This window comes from Chiloscyllium plagiosum, unplaced genomic scaffold (genome assembly GCF_037043375.1).
Source record: "Chiloscyllium plagiosum isolate Xiang-an unplaced genomic scaffold, Cpla_swu_hap1 HiC_scaffold_36, whole genome shotgun sequence".
NCBI lineage: Eukaryota > Metazoa > Chordata > Chondrichthyes > Orectolobiformes > Hemiscylliidae > Chiloscyllium > Chiloscyllium plagiosum.
Genome location: NW_028270174.1, coordinates 54,147,636 through 54,164,694, shown reverse-complemented (window position 1 = coordinate 54,164,694; position 17,059 = coordinate 54,147,636). Strand labels below are relative to the sequence as shown.

Sequence of the window (17,059 nt, the reverse complement as noted above, 5' to 3'; positions counted from 1 at the left end):
AGAAGCAAAAACTTTCGTTTGAACTTTAGAAGGGCATCATGTGTCAGTAAAGGCTTGCTGGGCTGAAGGGCCTGTTCCTGTGCTGGACTGTTCGTTAAGTCAAGATTTGCGTGCGGCAGTGGCGAGATGCTCAGTGAATGATTACTGATGATCAATAACCACATTATTGTTGATCTCTCCTCATCAACTTGCAGGTTCATGTCCCCCCTTCCACTGTCGGGAAACTCAATACGGAGAATTTGACGTGAAAGTCCGAGCTGGTAACTGGTGATTCCATCTCGCCCCTCGCTCTTACGGCCTTCTATCTTGGACACCAACGTCTCAGGGGACACTGCACTAACAGAAGCTGCACGTATGCCACATCCCCGACGTTGGCATCTGACACATGCCAGCCTCACCATGCCATCTCAGCACATCTCCGACCCACTGAAAGTACACATGTACTTCAATGCTGCAGTTCATGGTGCACTGACAACTCTCATTGCAATGTTGCTGCAAGGTCACTGTGCTCAGGGACACACATCCAGCTCATGGGCTGTCCCTCTGGGCTGCTCACTCCATGTTTGTACACACTCAATGCTGCTGCAAGGACACTGTGCTCAGGGACACACCCCCAGCTCATGGGCTGCTCAGTTCTTGTTCGTACACATTCACTTTGAACTGACTTGAATGCTCAAAGAATTATTGCGTTGCCTTACCCTGCCCTCAGCAGTGTTTCCCCTCAGCCAGAGCTACCAGGCTCACACACCTGCTGTATTGTCTTGGTGTTTAGCACAGACACAAACCAGGAAGCTTGATATCATTGTCCACAGTCAGTCACGGTACCAGCACAGTGAGTTGGGGGGGGGGGGGTCTCAGATCCCAGTCCAGGAGCTTGGACACGGTCAGTCAGCCTGTCGTGGTTGTTAGGGTCAGGATACATCCCCTGTGAGGGGGTGTGGAGCTGAATGTTGGAGAGACCCTTAATCCTTTGGCTCTTTCTCTCCTATTATGGAATGGTTCCATCTGGAATGTGAAAATTAGCAAGAGTTATTAAGGGAGATGGAAAAGGTTGGTACATCTGTTAGTGCTGGGACAGCTGAGGGAAAGGTGGGGAGGTGTCCTGAGTGAGTGAGTGGGCAGCACAGACACCAGACAGAGTTGGGCAGAGGGACAGAGAAGAGGTTAGAGAGAGACCGAGAGAAGGTGCTGCATTTAGGGAGAGTGGGAGAACATGCACCTTGGTGGGAGGTGGGTGCAGTAATAGAGAGAGAGTGAGGGAGAGGGCACAAAGTGCAGATGGTTGCACCTACCCTGGTGGAGGGGAGAAGGTCACTGACCTCCTTCCTACACTGCTGGGCATTCACCCAGAAGGCTGGCACCTCACAGACCAAGGGGTCACCTTCGGACCAAGCAGGCAGGGTCTGGTGTTGTGGCCTCCCCTGCCAGTCCTGGAGGAAGATAATGTCCCTCTCCAGCACCATGCAATCCACCAGAACCTCAGGGGCTTGGCCACAAAGTGGGGCCCCAGGTTTACCGTGTCTGCCATGTCCAGGCCAGTTTTGGCTTGCCAATCTAAGATTGTACTGTCATTTTAATAATGGCATCGAGGACAGGGAGGCTGTTGCATTCTGGGATATCCTGGCAGTGGGCAGTTGTTATGACGAAGGCGAAAATCATCGTGTTAGTGTTAGTTGAGAAGATAACCACGCGGGCAGGGAGGGTAGTTACTGAGGCAGATTGCGGATTGTATCATGAGAAAATCACTTCACCTTGTGGAGAGAAACTCTCCATGAACCTGGACTAAAATGAGACTTGACCAAATCAGAAGATGGTTTAGGCCTCTGTCTGTCTGAATCAAAATAGGGATGCAGTGTGAAATATTGGGAGTGACAAACTTGGAGCAGAGAATTATACAGGACATTCAAATCCTTAAAACGGGGTAACACAATGTTCCAGACTGTTAAAAGAAGCCTGGGAAAATTTGCTTCCTCATAGTTACCCACATTATCCAATCCTCACTGAATGCAGGGATGGTGCCGGAGACTGGAGAACGGCTAATACCGCAGCTTTGTTTAATGTGAAGCAAGGGACTGACTGAAAATATCCAGGCTGGAATTCTGAGACAGTGGATAAACGGTCACTGAGGAAGTCCCAGGGACTCCAGGACAGTCGGTCTGGATTTATTCAAGGAAGATCGTGTGTAATTAATCTGACTGTGTCGGTTTGAGGCACTAACCTGTAACTGCATGTTGGATTTAACGAGAGAGCCCACAGCAGACTGTTTAAAAACAGAAAGTATGGGGTCCAGGTGAATGGAGCGAACAACCTAGAGAAGTGCAAGGCAAGGCATTTGGGGACATCGACAATGGAGAGGAATGTACAACAAAATGACAATATGGTCAGTGTGGGCAGATAAACGAAGGTAGCTGAAACATCAATAATCTCATTAATGTAGCAAATGGCCTTATTTCCTCTATCAGACAAAATAATGAACTTCAGAGCAGGAAGCTTATGCAGAAACCGTATAAGTAATGAGTTCAGTCACAGCTTGGGGACTGTGTACAGTTCTGGTCACTCCATCACATGGAAGGGTGGAATTGGACTGGAGAGGGTACAGAGGAGATTCTTCATCCTGTGAACAGGGAAGTGCAGTTATGAAGAAAGATAGGAACGGAGGATGCTGAGAGGAGATTTGATTGGGGTGCACATATTGTCAGGGACATGGGTAGAAAGGGAGACAATATCTTGTTGCTGTTAGAGAGCTCAATTACCAGCGGTGAATCTTTAATGTAATTGGATGAAATATTAGAGAAGTGTTGAGGAAAGTTGTTATTTCACTCAGAGTATGGTAGGGACCTAGGAGTCACACATGGAAGAGGAGTACATGCAGAAATTCTCAAACCATTTTAAAAAGGGGCCGGGATCTGCACCTGAAGTCCTACACTGTCTGGGGAGACAGAACAATGGCTTTAACAAACGTTAAATCTTGTCCAATGCAGACAGTGGACAGAGTCATCTCCTCTATACTGTGCTATTTTCTGAAGTTTTCAAAGGTTACCAATATCTGATAGGATCAATACGCAGTGATGAGGGATGAGGACAGGGAGGAGCAGTGTGTGAATTGATTAACGTCACAATAATACTGATCCCATCCTTTATACACAATACTACTTCACTGTGTTGGCCTATTTATCCTTCCTGTAGAAATGGGGAAAACCTTTGATTATCCAGTTCCCAGCCGTGGTCACACTGCAGCCACATCTCCACAATCCCAGCTCCATCTGACCTAGCTATTTACAGCTACCATTTCACTGGCCTTGTTGACAAGTTCCCAGCTTCATTCTTGCCTTATTGAAGGCTGCTCTCAGTCAACTAATATTTCTCTCACTCAATTATTGCATATCGTTCTCTACCATCATTCTGAACTTTACAAAAAAAAAAATGATCGCTGCCCCTCAAAACGTTCCCCTACTGACACTGGATCCACTTGCCCCATCTCTTTCCCAAGGACCAGCTCCAACAGTACATGCTCTCTTGGGCTGGACACATACTCCTGAAGTGTGCTCTCCTCCATATAATCCAGGGATACTGGCCCCTCATGACCCTGCACCACCAATAACCCAGTCAATATTTGGATAAATTAAGTTTCTCAGTATCATAATCTGTAGTATTATCATCGCTCTCAAATAACCCGGCATATTTATTCTCTCCATCATTTCCAATGGTTGCTGGCCGACAGACTGTACCTCACAGTGTAATTGTATACTTTTTGTTCTGTAGCTCCAGCCAAATTCATTCTGTCCTTGGACGGATCCTCTTTCTCTTGGACTCCTTAACTAATGCTAATCTCAACCAGTACTTCTACCTTCATCCTTTCCCTTCCCTTCTATCATTTTGGAATCCTTTATCCACAGCAATATTTAACACCCAATCCTGCTATTCCTTGAGCCAGCTCTCGGTGATCAGTACATCAGATTTCCTCACAGCAATCTGCATCTGGAACTCCCCACATTCCGAGTATTCACGTCCATGCAGAATACCTCAAATTAAGGCTTTCTTTCTCACTCCATCTTCCACTGATAAACTTGTTGTTGTAAATTAGTGCCAACTGTATCTCCCATTATTTTGAGAATCCTGGTAGTTTCCTCCACTATTCCTTTTTGGATCCCTTACACACGCCAAGTTATTTTCAATTCCACGCACACACCCCAGAAGGAATTCAGTCCCAGCTCTGTCACATGTTAGCCCATCCAATTTGTATAGTTGCTGCCTTCCCCAGAATCAGACCCAATGACCCAGGAATCTGAAGCCCTTCCTGCTACACCATCGTTCCAGTCACACTCTCATCTACCTAAAACTCCGAGTCCTGTTCTCACTTGTACACGGCCCTGCGAGTATTCCAGGGATTGATACATTTGAGTTCCCATTTGCTAACCATCCACCTAGCTCTCTAAATTCTGATTCCCAGACCACTTCACTCTTCCTACCCATGCCATCCCTACCAACGTGGACATGACCTTTGACTGCTCACTGGCCACCAGACGACTGTCGTGCAGACACAGTAACGTTCTTAACCCCATTATCCTGGAGTTACAGACACGCTGACACCTTATTCAGTTTCCTGACTCCTCTGTGACTATTGCTCCTCCTTCCTTCTCCCTCCCCTCCTGTACAGTCAGGCTGCTTGTGGGGCCACAGACATGGGTCTGACTGCACCTTCGTCAGCTTCCGAAATGGGAAACTGAATTGGGAGGGAGATGTCAGGCTATACCTGGATTCCCTGGCTGTTTCTCTTCGATTGCCTAGACCCCATCCCTTACTTATTCCAGGCTGTCATGTCTGCAGGGTGGTCTGTTCTGTGTGTGCGCTATCCCCATAACTCTCAGCATGGCAGAGTCTCTAGTCACTGTCTGAGCTCCACTGCCCAGTGTTCATCGAGGACACGAGCAGGCGCTCTGACTTCCCAATGTAACAGAACACATTTTCCATTTGACAAACACGCCTTGCCATGTCTTAAAATGCAACATGTCTAGAGTAACTTACTTAATTACTTAGAATTAAGTTAACATCATGGACATCATAATATGGTTAAGTCCCTTATTCCACTGTGGCTTACTGAGCGTAATTTATTATACTGGCTCAGAATTTCACATCCCCCTCATATTTCTGAGATCAATCTTTACTTCAGAAGTTAAAAAATAAATTTGCTGACTTACAGTAATTAACTGAGAGTCACTAATAACGGTGTATTTTATCAGCCAATGAACATACAGCCTTTTATGTGATGGCTCTTGCACTTCATTCAAACTCAGTGCAGGCAGGTCCCAGCAGCAGAAGGTTTTCTCAGTGACTCCCAGATACGTGTAATCCTCCAGCTCCCACTCCACTCTACTCCCTCATAGGGTCAACGTCTCTGTAACTGCCAGGTACATGTAATCCTCCAGCTCCCACTCCACTCTGCTCCCTCACAGGGTCACCGTCTCTGTGACTCCCAGCTACATGTAATCCTCCAGCTCCCACTCCATTCTGCTCCTTCACAGGGTCACCATCTCTGTGACTGTCAGGGGCGTGCAAACCTCCAGCTCCCCCTCCAGTCTGCTCCCTCATAGGGTCATCGTCTCTGAATCCCAAGCATGACTAGGCCTCGATCCTCAGTGCTGATTTATATCGTCCCATGTTGGTGCATTCACCTCCAAGACGTGAGTGAGCCTCAAGCTCTGGCTCCATGTTGCTCCCTCACATGGTCACTCCCTCTGTGACTCACTGTTGATTTTGAGCCTCCTGCTCTGCTGTTTCTCCAACTCCAAGTCCCAGTTGGCCTCAATCCTCGCTGCTGGTTAATATTCTACTGCTCTCTCTCAGGGTCTCTCCCCTTGTGACTCCCAGGTAATGGTAGGCCTCAAGCCTCAGCTGAGATTTATAACAGCCCGTTCCGCACTGCACTCTTACAGGATCGCTGTTGTGCCTGGAAGACAGTGGGAAAGAGGAGGATTAGACAGAGCAGAGGGTGTTACAGTGATTGAGGGAGCTGTATGGGATGGAACAGGTTATCTGGGGAGCTAGGGAGACCTGCAGCAACTAAAGAAGTTTACTGGAAGATAGAGTGAGAGTTGAAGACACAGAAGAAGGCAAAGGAAATAGAAAGATTGTGGCTTGTTCATAATGGAGCTTTGTAGAGTCTAAAGGGCTTTTTCTGAGCTGCTTACAGAGATGTGCAGACTTCAACAAATGCAAATTGAGAGCCAGCAAGTGTTGTATGGTACTGGAAACTGTTGGATGTTACAGAGTTAGAAGACTAGCAGTAACTGGGCGGAATATAAACTTTCAAGCACTGGTGGTCTTCAAGGTCCGTCAGGACATGAAGAGGTGCAGAGAATGGAAGCATTCCAAATAGTGGGATGGTAGGGGCTAGAAGTCATGAGATGGATAAAGAGGACGAAAAGTGCCAATTTAGCACACACTATCATTGTAATTATAGAGATTTAGGAAGGGAATCTGTGCTGTCATTGATTACAGTTATATGGAGAGTTACAGAAGCTGAAGGGGTGACAAATTTAAAAAGGGAGAGATTTTAGGTGATCAGAATTTCCAACGGCTGGTGCAGTGGCTCAGGAAGGCAGCTCACCACCTTCTCAGGAACAACACAAAATCAACAAGAACTGCTGACTCAGCCATCAAAGGTCATGTCCGTGAATGAATGAAGGAATAAAAGATCTACAAGTAGCACTGAGGTCACTCAGGCAGGCTCTTTCAACAGCACTTCCCAAACCCGGAACCACTATACCCTGGAAGGACAGGAGTTCCAGCTGCACGGGAACACCAGCATTTCCAAGGTGCCCTTCAAGCCAGACTCCATCCTCCCAGCACTGTGTCTGTCCCTACACCTAAAGGACTGCAATGGGTCAGGAAGGCAGCTCACCATCACCTTCTCCAGGGAATTACAGATGGGAAGGTAATGGTGATAATCTGCTGTTTCCAGCCAGACAGAAAAATAAATCCAGCAGTGTGTGTGAAATGAAATTTCCCTTTCAGGACAACATGCGGTCGGCACGGTGGCCCAGTGGTTAGCACTGCTGCCTCACAGCGCCTGTAGACCCGGGTTCAATTCCCGACTCAGGCGACTGACTGTGTGGAGTTTGCACATTCTCCCCGTGTCTGCGTGGGTTTCCTCCGGGTGCTCCGGTTTCCTCCCACAGTCCAAAGATGTGCGGGTCAGGTGAATTGGCCATGCTAAATTGCCCGTAGTGTTAGGTTAAAGGGGTGGATGTAGGGGTATGGGTGGGTTGCGCTTCGGCGGGTCGGTGTGGACTTGTTGGGCCGAAGGGCCTGTTTCCACACTGTAAGTAATCTAATCTAATCTAATAATTATGCTGAGCAGGGATAGAGGATTTGTCTGATTGGCACAAGACAGAGAGTGTGAAGAAAGGGGTCTTTTTCACGATGGGAACTGGTGATGAGGGGAGCTCCGCAGGGGCCAGTGTTGGGACTACACTCTACACGTTATTCATTCAGAGTCTGGACAAAGGATGTGAAGGGGTATGAGAAATGGGTTTCCAAAAACAATCCCAGGGATGAAATTCATATTATATGAGGAGCAGGTGAAGTCTCTGGGTCTGCACTTGATGAAGTTTCAGAGGCAGCGGCAGAATCTCATTCAAACTTACAGAATACTGAGGGGCCTGGATGGAGTGGATGTGGGCAAGATGTTTCCACGAGCAGGAGAGACTCAGGGCCAAGGGCATAGCTTCAGAGTGAAGGGAATACCCTTTAGAATAGAGATGTGGAGGAATTTATTTAGCCAGAGGGTGATGGATCTGTTGAACTCACTACCTCATGGGGCTGTGGGTACTAAGTGATTCAACATATCTCACTCAGAGATAGCCAGGATCTTGATGAGTAAGGAGATCAATGGTTACAGGGAGTAAGTGAGAGAATGGGGTTGAGAAACAATTCAGCCATAATCAATTAGTGGAATAGACCCGTTGGACTGAATGGCTTAATTCTACCCCTATAAATGGACTGCGCTTTTTCCATAGATTTTTAACTGTCCAGTTATCATTTCTAGCATATCGTTTACCATACAATCCAACACTTTTCTGATTATTGCTGTCGCCTCTTGGTTTCAGATCAATTGCAGAAAGCTACACCACAGAAAAAATGGGAATCCTTGTGTATAAATCTCAGAAAGGTGGCATACAGGGCCAGCAGGTCATAGAGAAGGTAAATGGAATGCTGGCATTGATTCCAAAGGGAATGGAGAATAAAAATAGGGAAGGCTTATAATAACTATAGAGGACTCCTGTCAGCCCGCACTGAGAATACTGTGATCAGGTTTGGTCCCCTATCTGGAGGGAAAATGTCCTCGCATTGGAGGCAGCCCAGAGAAGGTTCACCAGGCTGTTTTTTCAAAATGGAGGGATATTGATGAGAAGAGATGGAGAAGGTTGAACTTGCAGTCGTTAAAATTTTGAAAATGACGCAAATTTATTGATACACCAAAGATTCTTGTGTTCTTACAGATTAGGTACTGAGACATTTTCTCCTGAGCAAGGATCTGTAACTGGAGATAAAGGGGAATACAGACACCAGAGAAGCTAACAGAGAAAAGCTGGGTCGGAGAGACTGGAGGATGTTACAGAGTTCGGGTGGTTTGAGATCACTGTTGGTGGTTAGAGATCAGATGGTTGGCGGGCTGAAAGATGTCAAGGAGAGTTACAGGGTTATCAGTTCTGAAGGGGTTACAGAGATCAGGAGGAATATAGGGACTAGAAATTACACAAATGGGGTGGTCATTGGAGCTACAGGAGATACAGAGACTGGGAGGGTTGTCAGGTCTGGAGATTACAGAGATATTGGTGGTAGTTGGAGCTACAGGAGTTTATAGAGACTGGGAGGAATTGGACGGACTGGAGATTACACAGATTTGGGCGGTAGTTGGAGCTGCAGGAGTTTATAGAGACCGGGAGGATTGTTGGTGCTGGGAATTACACTGACATGGACAATAGTTGGAGCTGCAGGAGTGAGATGGGGGGGTTGAAGGAGTTGGTTCAGTTCATACAGCCAGAGAGAAGTGTAGGGATTGGAGGAGCCAAAGATGCTGAGAGTTCTCGGGCTGCAGTAGTTCAGAGAGCTAGAGAGGACTGTGAAGATAGGTTTGCAGCATTCCCATCAGTTACACAGAGATGTGGAGTGCTGTTCTGGAGGAGGATACAGAAATCGACAGGGTTGCAGACACTGGAATATATTACAAAGACAGTGAGCTGGAGTATTTGAGGAGTTTACAGCGACCGGATGCATTGAGGAGTTGGAGACTGCTACAGGTGTTAAACATGCTGCAAGGGATCAATAACCTTACATCAATCAGGGGGATTGGAAGCTCTGGAGATAAAGAATGAGAAATGCAGTAATTGAAGAATAGCACAGAGATGGGGAGTAACATATGAGTTAGAGGAATTATAACATGAGATGAGCTGTATTCAATGGAGTCAGGAAACATACAGGGAGATCTGAAGGGACTACAGGTGATCAAAAGGACAGTGAGGCTTCTCAGTGTAGGATTGGGGTAGTTTACACAGACAGGGAGTATTATATGGAATGTTGCTATTTACAGAGATTATGAAGTTGTACGGAATTGAGGAATGAACAGAGATATGGAAGGCTGTAGTTAATGATGACATTTGCTGATGTCGGATGCTGAGGTTCTGGAAATTATATGGACCGGAAAGCTGGACAATCTGTCCGAGCTTACAGAAACAGGATCAGCAATAGAGCATGGAGACACTAACACAGATAGGGAGCATTGCACTCACTGCTTTAGGGATGGTAGTAGGGGAGTGTAACATTAACACAGATAGGGGTGTAAGAGCTGGAGAAGGTTATGGAGATGATTAGATTGATGGAGAGACTAGAGGAGCTTACATTGACAGGGCGGGTGATAGCGACGGCAGAATGTTACATAGATGGTAAGTCTTGTAGAAACTGATTGGGAGAGTCACAAGCACTGGAGTTGGTTCCACAGATCGGGGGTGTTGCAGGGACCTGAGAGGATTACGCAGATAGGGAGGATTGTAGGATGCCCACATTTTCAGAGTGTTTCAGGAATGGAAAAGGTTACACAGTTAAGGAGGGATGTTAGAGCTGTGGGAGTTCACAGAGACTTGGAGGTTTGAAGGGTTTGGGGCTGTTTATAGATAGAGGGATATATTTAGGGACAGCAAAATGGAACGCAGAGGGTGAGTTTAGATTAGATTGCTTACAGCATGGGAACAGGTACTTCGGCCCAATAAGGCCACTCCGACCTTCCAAAGGGTAACCCACCCAGACCCACTTCTCGCTGACAATGCACCTAACACTACGGGCAATTTAGAATGACCAATCCACCTAACCTGAACATCTTTGGACTGTGGGAGGAAACCCACGCAGACACAGGTAGAATGTGCAAACTCCATACAGACAGTCACCCAACGCTGGAATCGAACCTGGGATCCCCTGGCGCTGTGAGTCACCATTGCTCACCACTGAGCCACCGTGCTCCCCCAAATTGCAGAATTACATGAAGAGATATTGTTTGAGGTGCTGGGAGGGCTGTCGGGGGTGGAGGAGCAAATAGAGATGTGGAGTGCTGTTGCGGCTTGAAAAGGGTCTGGAGGTGTTAATACAGATAAGGAGGTTGGTAGGGATGGGAGAAGGTTACTGAGGTCGTGTGGTGCTATAGGCCAGGAAGCAGGAGTGTTATAGGGCCTGCAAAAGGTTACAGTGATATCATGTTCTCCTGGGGCTTGAGGAAGATACACAGGTGGGTACTTTGGTCCAGGCTGGAGGATTTTACAGTGACAGGGGCACTGTAAGTATTGTACAAGATTACAGAAATCGGGATTATTGTACTGAGATTAGTGAGATTGGGCATGTTATCGACACTGGAGCAATTTACATATGGGGAGGGTCATCAGCATTGGAGCAGGTTTCAAATATACAGCAGGATTATGGGAGGGGTGCAGGTTACAAAAATAGGAACTTTTCTGGGAATTACAAGCATTCACTAGCACAAATGAGTTGGACCGAAAGGCATGTTTCCTTGCTGTATGACTGTATCACACAAGAGACAGCGTGAGGGGAGAATATAGAACAGAAAGATCCCAGGTTTCAATACCATCTCCTTGAGGGAGACCTGCTTTCCCCTCTGTTGTACTGATCCTCACTAGGACAGCACAGGCAGGATTGATAACTGTCAACTTACTGTATTGTCAGACGAAGGCTCAGTACAGCAGAGATGAAAATTAACAAGACGGTGGGGATTGACCCAGGGACCATCATGCTCTGTGTTCGTTCTTCAACACCGTATCTATGTCATGTCTTCTGGACCAAAGTTCGATCCCTTAAATACACTCTGCTCTGTTCACTGTGAGTGATCTTACCTCACTGCAGGATTTACTGAAGGCTCCAGATCTCACTCTCCATTTCTCTGGCTGACCGACTGTCTTCAATGTGGTGATGAAGGAAACAGGAAGTGGGAGTTCTGCTGAGTCAGGAGCATCCTGAGTACCTACAGGATACAGAGAAATGAACAGAATGGGAAATTAGACTGAAGGAGTCAGGATTACACATGAAGAATGGCACTGAGTCCCGCAGAGATCTGGAATATTCCAGTCTCCATCCCTGGCTTGTGCTGCCCGTCTCTCTGGAGTGGAGAATTCTGTTGCCTCAGGATCTGGAGTAGCTGCAAAAGGTGCGGTCACCGGCAGCAATTAGACCCTCACAGTGACAGATATCACATGGAGAGAGACTGCGTGATATCACCAGAGTGCAGGAAGGTATCAGGATCAAACCACGGTTAGGAAGAAGGTGCACTGGGATCAGTACTCAGGGCTGAGGGAGCTATCAGTGGGCCAGGCAATGGCCTCGTGTTACTCTCACTTGACTCTTCATCCAGAATTTAATGCCGGTAGCAGGGATACCCATCTGACTACTGAATACCCTTTAAGTAAGAAAATCTGTTATGTGCCGCAGGTCTGGCCTACATATGAATCCAGACCCAGAGCAAGGAGGTTGACGCTCAACTGCCCACTGGAATGATCTGACAAGCCACTCAGCTCAAGGGCAGCTCGGGGGTGGGCATGAAATGCTGGCCAGCCAGAGACAGAAACATCCCATGAATGAAATAAAAACAACACTGCAGGGAGCAGTGTCCTGGCCAATCATGTCGGTAGGTTTATGGACAGGGCTTTAAACTGACAGATAGGATGCAGGGACAGGATTCAGGTGAAAGGAGCTCTCCAAATCCAAAGAAAAAAGGTGACGCATCAGAACAGCATAAGGACGTGACAATACAAGCAGAAGGGAACGGGAAAGGGACAGAGTTTAACTAAAACTGTACACCAGTGAATTAGGCTGTGACAGCAATTTCTGGGAAAAAGTCAATTACAGTTTTTTTTTTGGAATTGTCAAAGTATCAGCAATAACTTGCGACACAGGGAAAAATAAGATTTGGTCACCAGAAAGATGTGTTTACAAGAGAAACTGTGCTGTGTTCTAAATAGGGATGGTTATAATTGCAGGAAGAAGTTTCAGGAGGCTGAAGAGGATGAGAACTGAACGAATAGACACAATTAGGAAGATTTGCTCGGAGTGCCAGAGGTAACAGAAACACCAATGTCTTGATCTGAAACAGATGACCCAGGCTGGGATGGGTGTGGGGATTGGAGGTGGTTTCACAGGGAGGGTTTGGGGGCAGGTGGGATGCTCTGTTGGACGTGGGCGGAGGGTGATATTGGATGGGTTTGGGGGTGGGTGGGGTGCTCTGTTGGAGGCGGGCAGAGGGTGATGTTGGATGGGTTTGGGGGCAGGGTGGGTGGCAAGTGGAGGGTGGCGCTGGACGGTTTTAGAGGCGGGGGGTGTCGTGGGTCAGTGTTGGATGGGTTTGGGGGCAGGCGGGGTGCTCTGTTAGAGGCGGGCCTAGGGTGATGATGGATGGGTTTAGGGGTGGGGTGGGTGGCAAGTGGAGAGTTGCTTTGGACGGTTTTGGAGGCGGGGGCGGCGTGGGTCGGTGTTAGATAGGTTTGGGGGCAGGCGGGGTGCTCTGTTGAAGGCGGGCGGAGGGTGATGTTGGATGGATTTGGGGGTGGGAGGGGTGCTCTGTTGGAGGCAGGCCTAGGGTGATGATGGATGGGTTTAGGGGTAGGATGGGTGGCAAGTGGAGGGTGGCGTTGGACATTTTGGAGGCGGGTGAGGCGTGGGTCGGTGTTGGATGGGTTTGGGGGCGGGCGGGGTGAACTGTTGGAGGCAGGCAGAGGGTGATGTTGGATGGGTTGGGGGGGCGGGTGGCAAGTAGAGGGTGGCGGTGGGCGGGACTTTGTGGCGGGGCTGGCGTGGGTTGGTGTTGGAAGGGTTTGAGAATGGGTGGGAGGCGATGTTGAGGTGTGAGTGGGGCGGTGTTGGAAGGGTTTGAGGCCGAGCAGTGGGGTGTTTTCGGGGTTGGCGGGGCATGAGGGCTCACGCATGGTTTGCTGCTGCCTAGTCACCTCAACAGGGACTAGACATTATCAAAAGCTCCGAGCCCCAGAGGAAAGGCATGGAATCGATTAATCGAACAACCAATTATCTGAATGTACTATTGCCCGCCCATCTCGTTCAGATAATCGAGGTGCCTGTGTAAACAGCTGGATGTTAACCTGGTGTTGTGTGATTTTTACCTTCACCCTATCAACCCCTGCTCGATCCTGCTGAATGGCCCCAATGGTGGCCCTGTTCCAGTTTAAGACCTTAATCTGTGGACCTGTCTGATCTTTTTCCATAACTATGTTAAAAATAAGACAGTTGTGGTCACTGGACCCAAAGTGCTCTCTGACTGACACTTCAGTCACTTGGCTGACCTCGGTTTCTGAGAGGAGGTCCAGTGTTGCATCCACCTGAGTAGCATAAAGCCCTGTACATCTTGATTTAGGAAATATTCTTAGACACATTTGACAAATGCCACCCCGTATGGTCCTTTTATACTCTGGGTGACCCAGTAAATCCATGGGAAGTTAAAATCTCTATCCAATACTACTCTATTATTTTTATAGGTACCTGAAATCTCACTGCGCATTTTCTCCTCTCGTACCCGCTGGCTATTTGGGGGACTAGAACACCATCCCAGCAGACTGACCACCCCCCTTTTTGTTTCTAACTTTTAAAAATATGGCCTCATTTGATGACCACTTAACAATATTGTCTCTCAGCGCTGTTTTTCTGTCCTCTCTAATCAAAGGGACAACTTCCCCTCCTCGATTACTTGTCCTTCTGTCACGCTTGTAGCTTCTGTATCCTGGAACACTGAGCTGCCAGTCCTGCCCTTCTCTCAGCCATGTTTCTGTTATGGCTATAATATCCCAGTCCCCAGAGCTAATCCATGGTCTGAACTTGTCTGCCTTACCAGTCAGACCTCGTGCGTTGAAATTAATGCCTTTTAAACCAGAAGTCTTTTCCCTCCCTATACTGTGCCCAGATATCCTGGATAGGAAACTTGCTTTTGGTGGCTCATGTATTTTCCCCTGACGAGTTGATGGCCCTGTCTTATTCAGAGTCTCTACTCCCTGCCAAACTAGTTTAAATTCTGCCGGGTAACACTAGCAAATCTCCTCCCAGTGATACTGGTGCCTCTCTGCTTCCAGTGAAAACCATCCCCCCTGGTACACGTCACCTCTACCCAGAAGAGATCCCAATGACCTAAGAACTGAAAACCCTACCCCCTATACCAGCGCCTCAGCCACACATCCATTGGCCAATCTTTCTAATTCTATCCTCACTGGCACGTGGCACTGGGAGTAATCTGGAGATCATTAACCTCAATATCCTGTTTTTTTAACTTCTTACCTAACTCCCTGTACTTATTTCCCAAGGGCCTATCCCTTTGTCTACCTCTGTCACGTGGGCCGATGTGCACAATGACCTCTGGATGTTCACCCTCCCCTTCAGAATGTTCAGTAACCGCTCAGAGACATCCTTGACCCTGGCACCCTGGAGGCAGCACACCATCGGGGGGCTCTTCTGCAGCCACACAGTCTCCTGTCTGTCCCCCTCACAACTGAGTCTCTTATCAGTATTGCAATCATTAGACAGGATCTGGCAAACAGAGACAGGGAGGAACTACCTGCTGTTGGGTCGATATTAGGAAAGTGGGAGTATTTAAAAGTGATGCTGTGAAAACTCGGGGCCAGTGTGTTCCTTGAAGAGTGAAGAGTAAAGGCAGCAACTCCAGCGAATACTGATCAAGTGATATCGTGAGTTTGATAAAGAAAATCCACTTCAATAAAATCAGGTGAAGCCATTCACAAGTATAGAGAGGGCAAGGGGATTGTAGAAAATGAGGGACAAACAATGGTCATGAAGTACATTTGGCAGATACAACTGAGGAAAAACCACAAGATGTTTGATCACCATCGTTAGCATAACAGGCTTCCCAGCGAAAGGGTGAGGCCTGTTAGAAACTAAAGGGACAATCTGTGCATGGAGCCAGAGGAAGTAAGTGAGGTCTTCAATGAATACTTCCCATCTGTATTCACACAGGAGAAAGGCAATGTAGCCGGGGATTTCAGTCGTGATGGTGAGGTTCTAGAACATGGTAAGATCAATAAGGAGGGGGTATTAAATGTTTTCACAGGCATAAATAGGTGGAGAAATCCACAGAGCCCAATGAAATGTACCCCAGGCTGCTATAGGAGGTAAGGAAGGAGATTGCTGGGGCCCTGGCGGATATATTTAATGCTTTGCTGGCCACAGGTGAAGTGCCGAATGACTGGAGGATCGCTAATGTGGTTCCTTTATTCAAGAGCAGCAGGGACAGGCCAGGTAATTACAGAGCAGATAGTCTGATAGCAGGGAGAGGGAAATTATTGGGAACAATTCTGAGGGACAGTTTGAATTCATAACTGGAAAGGCAGGGATTGATTAGGGTTAGTCAGCACGGATTTGATACAGGAAGATCTTGTCTGGTGAAATCAGTTCAGTTTTTTGAAATGGTGTCTGAAAATACTGATGAGTGCAGTGCAGATGATGTGGGTTCCAAGGAATTCTTTCAGGCCTTTGACAAGATCCCACAAGGAAGGCTGGTCCAAAAGGGAAGAGCCCATGGGATCCAAGGCAAGTTGGCAACTTGGATCCATAATTGCTGGAGGGTTGGTTTTATGATTGAAAGCCTTTGCCCAGCGAGTGTACCACAGAGACCTATGCGGGAACCATTGCTGTTCCTTAGGGGCATTAATCACTCATATTTGAAAACAGAAGGTATCATTATTAGGTTTGCAGATGACATGAAAGGTGAGGGTGTTGTCCACAGTAAGGGGGATGGCCTCAGGCTACAGTCTGAAGGTTGAGGCTGGGACAGAATTTCAACAGAGTAATTTCAATTGATAACCAGGCTAGAGCACAGCAAGCAATGAGGGAAAACTGATGAATTAAATTGCATTTACTTTGATGTAAAATGCCTGACAGGTAAGGCAGATGAACGCACGGCATGGATACAAACATGGCTCTGGGAAATCACAGGAATTACAGAAACACAGCTGAGGGAGGGACAGGACTCGCAGATCATTGTTCCAGAGGACAGATTCAACAGGAAGGATAGAAAGGGAGGCAAGGGAGGAGGGGGAGTGGAGTTTTTGATCAGTGAAAACATCACTGCAGCACTGAGAGAGGATATTCCTGGGGATCGCCCAGTAAAGCTGTTATGGAACTGAGAAATAAGAATGAATAATCAGTTTGATATGACTGTACTACAAGCCCGCAGTAGTCAGCGGGAAATTGAGCAGCAAATATGTCGGAGATCTCAGATGTCTGTAAGAAGGATAGGGTTGTAATGGTTGGGGATTTTAACTTTCCAAACCTAGACTGGGGGACTATCATTGTGTTCGCAGCTTGGATGGGAGGGATTTGTTCAGTGTGTTCAAGAAAACTGTCTCAATCAGTATGTAACTGGCCCGACTGGAGAAAAGGATAAAACCTTCGGGAAACAAGGGAGAGAAAGGGGCTGAAGTGTTTGTGGGGCAGCACTTTTGCAAAGTCACCACAATTCTATTAGTTTGAAAATAGCGATGGAAAAGGA

General features: G+C 47.4%; 1 long non-coding RNA gene across 1 annotated transcript in view; it reads right to left on the bottom strand.

The window, feature by feature from the left end:
* Positions 1-5,499: 5,499 nt before the first annotated feature.
* The window catches only part of LOC148139959 (uncharacterized), a 65,191-nt gene continuing 53,631 nt past the window's right edge, over positions 5,500-17,059 (bottom strand). The window contains exons 4-5 of the long non-coding RNA XR_015753258.1: positions 11,397-11,524; positions 5,500-5,947 (exon numbers count right to left, since the gene is read on the bottom strand). This is a non-coding gene — a long non-coding RNA (uncharacterized LOC148139959). The remainder of the gene's footprint in view (positions 5,948-11,396; positions 11,525-17,059) is intronic.